Source organism: Triticum urartu, chromosome 7A (assembly GCF_056163025.1).
Source record: "Triticum urartu cultivar PI428250 chromosome 7A, HENAU_Tu73, whole genome shotgun sequence".
In the NCBI taxonomy this organism is placed as follows: domain Eukaryota; kingdom Viridiplantae; phylum Streptophyta; class Magnoliopsida; order Poales; family Poaceae; genus Triticum; species Triticum urartu.
Genome location: NC_141879.1, coordinates 730,436,146 through 730,444,749, shown reverse-complemented (window position 1 = coordinate 730,444,749; position 8,604 = coordinate 730,436,146).

Genomic DNA, 8,604 nt, shown 5'->3' with positions numbered 1-8,604 from the left:
GTGATTATGTTGTAGGTGCTGTTCTAGGAAAAAGAGTTGATAAGAAATTAAATGTTATTCAATATGCAAGTAAAACTCTAGACAATGCTCAGAGAAATTATGCTACTACTGAAAAAGAATTCTTAGCAGTTCTATTTGCTTATGATAAGTTCAGACCTTATATTGTTGATTCTAAAGTAACTATTCAGACTAATCGTGTTGCTATTAAATATCTTATGGAAAATAAACATGCTAAACCTAGACTCATAATGGGTTCTCTTGCTACACGAATTTGATTTGCATATTATTGATAGAAAGGGAGCTGAGAACCCCGTTGCAGATAACCTGTCTAGGTTAGAAAATGTTCTTGATGACCCACTACCTATTGATGATAGCTTTCATGATGAACAATTAAATGTCATAAATGCTTCTCATACTACTCCATGGTATGCTGATTATGCTAATTACATGATTGCTAAATTTATACCACCTAGTTTCACATACCAACAAAAGAAAAAGTTCTTCTATGATTTACAACATTACTTTTGGGATGACCCACACCTTTATAAAGATGGAGTAGATGGTGTCATTAGACATTGTGTACCTAAGCATGAACAGGAACAGATCCTTCGCAAGTGCCACACCAAAGCTTATGGAGGACACCACGCTGGAGATAGAACTGCACATAAGGTATTGCAATCCGGTTTTTATTGGCCTACTCTCTTCAAGGATGACCGTAAGTTTGTTGTATCTTGTGATGAATGTCAAAGAATTGGTAATATTAGTAGACGTCGAAATGCCTATGAATTATTCACTTGTTATTGAACCATTTGATGTTTGGGGCTTTGATTATATGGGACCATTTCCTTCCTCTAATGGATATACACATATTTTAGTTGTTGTTGATTACGTTACTAAGTGGGTAGAAGCTATTCCAACTAGTAGTGCCAGTCATAACACCTCTATTAAGATGCTTAAAGAAGTTATTTTTCCAAGGTTTGGAGTCCCTAGATATTTAATGACTGATGGTGGTTCACACTTTATTCATGGTGCTTTCCGTAAAATGCTTGCTAAATATGATGTTAATCATATAATTGCATCCCCTTATCACCCACAGTCTAGTGCTCAAGTAGAAATGAGTAATAGGGAACTCAAATTAATTTTTCAAAAGACTGTTAATAGGTCTAGAAAGAATTGGTCCAAGAAACTTGATGATGCATTATGGGCCTATAGAACTGCATATAAAAATCCTATGGGTATGTCTCCGTATAAAATGGTTTATGGAAAAGCATGTCACTTACCTCTCGAACTAGAACATAAGGCTTATTGGGATATTAAAGAGCTTAACTATGATTTCAAACTTGCCGGTGAGAAGAGGTTATTTGACGTTAGCTCACTTGATGAATGGAGAACCCAAGCCATTGAGAATGCCAAATTGTTTAAAGAAAAAGTTAAAAGATGGCATGACAAAAGAATACAAAAGCGTGAGTTTAATGTAGGTGATTATGTATTGCTATACAACTCTCGTTTAAGATTTTTTGCAGGAAAACTTCTCTCTAAATGGGAAGGTCCTTATGTTATCGAGGAGGTCTATCGTTCCGGTGCATTAAAAATCAACAACTTCGAAGGCACAAATCCGAAGGTGGTGAACGGTCAAAGAATCAAACATTATATCTCAGGTAATCCTATAAATGTTGAAACCAGTGTTATTGAAACCGTAACCCCAGAGGAATGCATAAGGGACACTTTCTGGAACGTTTCAGACTCCGAAAAGGAATAGGTATGTGGTATGGTAAGTAAACCAACTCCAAAACAGTTCTAATGGCAATTTTCTTCCGTTTTGGAATATTTAGAAAAATAGAAAAATAAGAAGCAGTCCAGGAAGGACACGAGGGCTCCACAAGGGTGGAGGGCACGCCCCCCAACCTCGTGGGCACCTCGTGTGCTCTCCGGACTCCGTTTTCTTGCATGATACGTATTTTGGTTGGTAAAAATTCATTATATAATCTCCCGAAGGTTTTGACCACCGTATCACGCAAAAATCTCATGTTCTTGTTTCGAGTTGTTCCTGCTACAGATTAGAGCAATATGTCGTCCCAGGATTCGGAAGGAGAAAGCTATGTGGCTGATTATCTTGTACATCCTAAGGTCTATGGGGACGTGGAGCATTTTGGTTGGACTACGGAAGAAGAAGAGGACTATGAACCTAAGGGAAAGGAGGAGACGAGCTCAGATGAAGATGAAGTCCCATTACCTCAACCTGTGGATATGCATGTGGAGTTCAAAAAGTCAAGCCTCCCTGATAGAGCAAAGAAACCTAAGATCAAGTTTATCCCTTTTCGCCTCTTGCATGAAAACAAACAGAAATTATGCAAGAAGATATTAAGCCATGAGCAGGAGATCAATGACCCGAGGGATCAAAATTATGTCCTCAAACGCAAATTAAGGAAGAAGCCTACATCATCGACAACTCCACCCTCTCCACCAACAAAGAAGAATTGAGTATCTGGTATGGGAACTCCCCTTGGCAGCAGCCAAGCTTGGGGGAGTGCCCCGGTGTCGTATCACCATCACTCCTATCTTTACCTTTTTTCTTAGTTCGATCCTTTTGGTAATATCTTGATCTAGTAGCATAATGTTTTAGTATGATATAGTTGTGAGTTTTGCTTTATGATCCTTCTATGTAATCGAGTCTGTAAGCTATATATATATAATAAAGATTAGTGTTGAGTCAAGGGCTTGATTATTTCTCTATAATCTTGAGTGAATAAAAGAAAAGAGAAAAAGAATAAAAATGAAATAAAAGAGATCATATTGATCTTATGGAGAGTAATGAGCTCACATAGAAAGAGTATGAGTATGATGAATAAAAGTTGTTGAGAGTTGACAAACATAGTTTTGGTCATCGTTGCAATTAATAGGAAGTAATAAAGAAAGAGAGGTCTTCACATATAAATACACTATCTTGGACATCTTTTATGATTGTGAGCACTCATTAAAATATGACATGCTAAAGGGTTGACGTTGGACAAGGAAGACAACGTAATGGGTTATGTTTTCTTACATCTGAGATAAATCATATTGTCTTAGATCATCCAACTTGTTTGAGCTTTCCTTTCCCCCTCATGCTAGCCAAATTCTTTGCACTAAGTAGAGATACTACTTGTGCTTCCAAACACCCTTAAACCAGTTTTGCCATGAGAGTCCACCATATCTACCTATGGATTGAGTAAGATCCTCCAAGTAAGTTGTCATCGGTGCAAGCAATAAAAAAGCTCTCTAAATATGTATGACTTATTAGTGTGGGAGAAAATAAACTTTATATGATCGTGTGATATGGAAGAAATAAAAGCGACAGACTGCACAATAAAGGTCCATATCACAAGTGGCAATATAAAGTGACGTTCTTTTGCATTAAGATTTTGTGCATCCAACTATAAAAGTGCATGACAACCTTTGCTTCCCTCTACGAAACGCCAATATTTTACCTTTATCTCCTACCTTACATAAGAGTCATGGTGATCTTCACCCTTCCCTTTTACATTTTATCTTTTGGCAAGCACAATATGTTGGAAAGATCCTTGTATATATGGCTAATTGGATGTGAGTTTTCATGAACTATTATTGTTGACATTACCCTTGAGGTAAAACATTGGGAGGCAAAACTATAAGCCCCTATCTTTCTCTGTGTCCGGTTAAAACTCCATACCCATAAGTATTGCGTGATTGTCAGCAATTGTGAAAGACTACATGATAGTTGACTATGCGGACTTGCTGCAAATCTCTTATATTGACTCTTTCCTATGTTATGATAAATTGCAATTGCTTCAATGACTGAGATTATAGTTTGTTAGTTTTCAATGAAGTTTATGATTCATACTCGAGATTGTGATTGAATTGTTACTCTAGCATAAGAAATCATATGACAATATCCATATATGTTGCTGTTATGAGAATAGTCATGATGCCCTCATGTCCATATTTTATTTTAACGAGTCCTCTACCTCTAAACATGTGGACATATTTATCGTTATCGGCTTCCACTTGAGGACAAGCGAGGTCTAAGCTTGGGGGAGTTGATACGTCCATTTTGCATCATGCTTTTATATCGATATTTATTGCATTATGGGCTGTTATTACACATTATGTCACAATACTTATGCCCATTCTCTCTTATTTTACAAGGTTTACATAAAGAGGGAGAATGCCGGCAGCTGGGATTCTGGGCTGGAAAAGGAGCAAATATTAGAGACCTATTCTACACAGCTCCAAAAGTCCTGAAACTTCACGGAAGTCATTTTCAGAATATATAAAAAATACTGAGCGCGAGAAGTTCCGGAGGGGGCCACACCCTGCCCACGAGGGTGGGGGCCATGCCCTACCCCCCTGGGCGCGCCCCCCTGCCTCGTGGGTCCCCTGGTGGCCCTCTGATGCCCATCTTCTGCTATATGGAGTCTTTCTTTGAGGAAAAAATCATAAGCAAGCTTTCGGGACGAGACTCCACTGCCACGAGGCGGAACCTTGGCAGATCCAATCTAGGGCTCCAGCTGAGCTGTTCTACCGGGGACACTTCCCTTTGGGAGGGGGAAATCATCACCATCGTCATCACCAACGATCCTCTCATCGGGATGGGGGCAATCTCCATCAACATCTTCACCAGCAGCATCTCCTCTCAAACCCTAGTCATCTCTTGTATCCAATTCTCGTCTCTAAGTCTGGGATTGGTACCTGTGGGTTGCTAGTAGTGTTGATTACTCCTTGTAGTTGATTCTAGTTGGTTTATTTGGTGGAAGATCATATGTTCAGATCCTTTATGCATATTAATACTCCTCTGATTATGAACATGAATATGCTTTGTGAGTAGTTACGTTTGTCCCTGAGGACATGGGAGAAGTCTTGCTATTAGTAGTCATGTGAATTTGTTATTCGTTCGATATTTTGATGAGATGTATGTTGTCTCTCCGCTAGTGGTGTTATGTTAACGTCAACTACATGACACTTTACCATTATTTGGGCCTAGAAGAAGGCACTGGGAAGTAATAAGTAGATGATGGGTTGCTAGAGTGACAGAAGCTTAAACGCTAGTTTATGCGTTGTTCGTAAGGGGCTGATTTGGATCCATATGTTTCATGCTATGGTTAGGTTTACCTTAATACTTTTGTTGTAGTTGCGGATGCTTGCAATAGAGGTTAATCATAAGTGGGATACTTGTCCAAGTAAGGGCAGTACCCAAGCACCGGTCCACCCACATATCAGATTATCAAAGTACCGAACGCGGATCATATGATCGTGATGAAACCTAGCTTGACGATAATTCCCATGTGTCCCCGGGAGCGCTTTTCTCTAAATAAGAGTTTGTCCAGGCTTGTCCTTTGCTACACAAAGGATTGGGACACCTTGCTGCACTTTATTTACTTTTGTTACTTGTTGCTTGTTACCAATTATATTATCACAAAACTATCTGTTACCTATAATTTCAGTGCATGCAAAGAATACCTTGCTGAAAACCACTTATCATTTCCTTCTGGTCCTCATTGGCTTCGACACTCTTACTTATCGAAAGGACTACGATAGATCCCCTATACTTGTGGGTCATCACCTCACCCGCGCAAAAGTGAGTCATGAGTGATGTGAGGGCTGCCATGGATTTCGGTTTTTCTTGGCCGAGGTGGCGGGCGAGCCATTCGTCACGGATGCTGCGTTTGAAGGCTGCTAGGGCTTCGGCATCCGGACAGTCAACGATCTGGTTCTTTTTGGTTAGGAACCTAGTCCAGAATTTTCTTGCTGATTCTCCAGGTTGTTGAACTATGTGGCTTAAGTCATCGGCAACGGGTGGCCGGACATATGTACCTTGGAAGTTGTCGAGGAAGGCTTCTTCCAAGTCCTCCCAGCTGCCGATGGAGTTCTCGGGGAGACTATTTAGCCAGTGTCGAGCTGGTCCTTTGAGCTTTAATGGGAGGTATTTGATAGCATGGACGTCATCTCCTCGTGCCATGTGGATGTGGAGAATAAAATCTTCGATCCACACTGCAGGGTCAGTTGATCCGTCGTATGATTCAATATTGACAGGCTTGAACCCCTCGGGGAATTCGTGATCCAGCACCTCATCTGTGAAGCAGAGAGGGTGTGCGGCGTCTCTATAGCGGGCCACGTCCCAGCGCACCTCCGACTAAGTCGATCTATGGTTATCGGCCCGGGTGTGATTAAGTTTGTCACGTCCGAATAGGTAGCTGTCATCCCGAGTAGGGAAGCGTCCTCGCGATCCATATATAGATCTGGTGTGTCCTGCTTTACTGTCCAATTCCTGCCAAAGATCGTATGTATGGTCCCAAGCTAGTCTATCCCTGAGTTGGGGCGGGCTGTTGTTCGGCCTGAGTTGTCGTTTTATCCCGACCGCGGGGTGTTCGGTCTGCCGCACTGTCCCGACCGCATGGTGGTCGGTCCCAATTGCGCGAGGGAGGTATGGGATCTGGTGCCTCCTCATCGAACTGAGGTAGCAGTCTGCGTTTTCGGTAACTCTTGGCTAGGCGCTTGAGGCCGTATTCTTCGGCTGCCAGGACGTATGTCTATCTATCGATGAGTAGGTCTTGATCTACTTGGAGCTGCTGCTGCTTTTTCTTTAGGCTTCTTGCAGTAGCTATGAGCTGGCGCTTAAAGCGCTCCTGTTTGAGGGGTGCCTCAGGCACGATGAAGTCTTCATTGCCAAGGCTCTCATCATCCTCGGAGGGTGGACGATAACTATCGTCGTCCGGGTCATTGGGCGTGGCCTGTTTATCAGGGTTAACCTGCTCGTTGTCCTGATCCTCCTGTTCGGATGCGGCTCCAACAGGATCTTCAATGTTTTCGGCGTCGCCTAGAGTACTGTTTCTCCGATGCCAGTGTTGCCATCTTTTGAGCGACGAGGCTTAGAGCGGCTTTAGGGTGCCGGCGTTTGGACTGTGTCTCGGAGTGTTTATTCGCATATGGCTCTTCTTTGTCGTCGCCATATCCTTTAGGTGTATCAACCATGTATATGTCGTACGAAGAGGTGACCATCCAACGTCCAGTGAATGGTGGGTCTTGGCCTTGCTCCTTGTCGGCATCATCGTCCATACCGTCTATGTCTTCGGAGCCATAGTCGAGCTCGTCGGTTAAGACCTCGACGGTAGCTGTGAAGTGGGTGGTGGGTGGGAAGCAAAATTCCCCATCATCGGCCTCTAACTCGAGCCGAACATAGTTCGGCTGTGAGTCCTTCTCCAAGGACAAATTCTTTAGAGAGTTCAGTACATCGCCCAAAGGTGAGTGCTCGAAAACGTCAGCGGCGTTGAATTCGAAGGTCAATAACCGATCTAGCTCGGTGTCCGCAGGCGCACATGGTCCGGAACTTAGAGCCGGAGACAAGTCCGAGGTTCCGTTGAAGCAAATTGCAAGGTGTTGAGTCCGTGTGCAGCTCCAACGCTGCGAACTCTGTGGCCTCGGACGGTACGATCTGCTCCGGATCTAAGGCCGTTGCAGCAACAGGAACCATCTCCTGGATGTGATCCGGTGACGGATTTAAGTCATGTTCATCAGAGCGAGGGGGAGCGATCGCCGCGGTCTCGAATCCATTGAAGATCAAGTCCCCACGGATATCTGCGACATAGCTCAAGCTTCCAAATCTGACCTGATGGCCAGGGGCATAGCTGTCGACATGCTCCAGATGGCCAAGCAAGTTGGCCCGCAGTACGAAGCCGCCGAACACAGAAATCTGTCCGGGGAGGAAGGTTCCTCCTAGGAAGGCTACGGGGCATCTCAACAATGGTCCTATTCCTCCTCTCTGCAACCCCATTCTGCTGGGGCGAATACGGTGCCGTCAGAAAATGCTTCACACCAAGACTATCACAGTAGGCACCAAATTCATTTGAGTGGAACTCTCCTCCCGATCTGTTCACAGTGCCTTCAGCTTGCGACCCGCCTCAATTTCTGCACAATTATGCCATTTCTTGAGAGCATCCAGTGCCTAATCCTTACTCCTGATCAGTGACACCCACATATACCTAGTAAGGTCATCGACTATCAAAACAAAATACCTTCGCTTGCTGGGCGTCAGTGGTGAGATTGGGCCGCAAAGATCTGCGTGAACAAGCTCGAGTGGAGCTGCCGCTCGGTACATCGCTGTCTTTGGAAAGGGGGTCCGGTGATGCTTCCCAGCAAGGCAGGAATCACAAACTTGCTCCAGATGGTCTATGTGTGGCATCCCTTCCACCAAGTTTTTTTGAGACATCTCACGCAATGTTCTGAAATTTACATGTCCAAAACGTGCATGCCACAACCACTCTGCTTCACCATAATTTGCCACCAAACACACCGGCTATGCTCGAGTTGCCTGCAGTATGTACAACCGGTTTGGTGACCTTTTCACTTTGGCGACCACCTTCGCTTGATCGGACACGGCCATGTATCCATGCTCAACTGCTGTTTTGACACCAACCTCATCAAGCTGGCCTATACTGATGATGTTGCTTCTTAGGCGAGGAATATAGGACACACTTGTCAGCACACAATGTTCACCAGTTTTGCACTGAAGTATAACCTTGCCTCTTCCCTGTATATCAACTAGTGAGCCATCATCAAAACGTACTGTACCTTTCACCCCATCATCAAGAT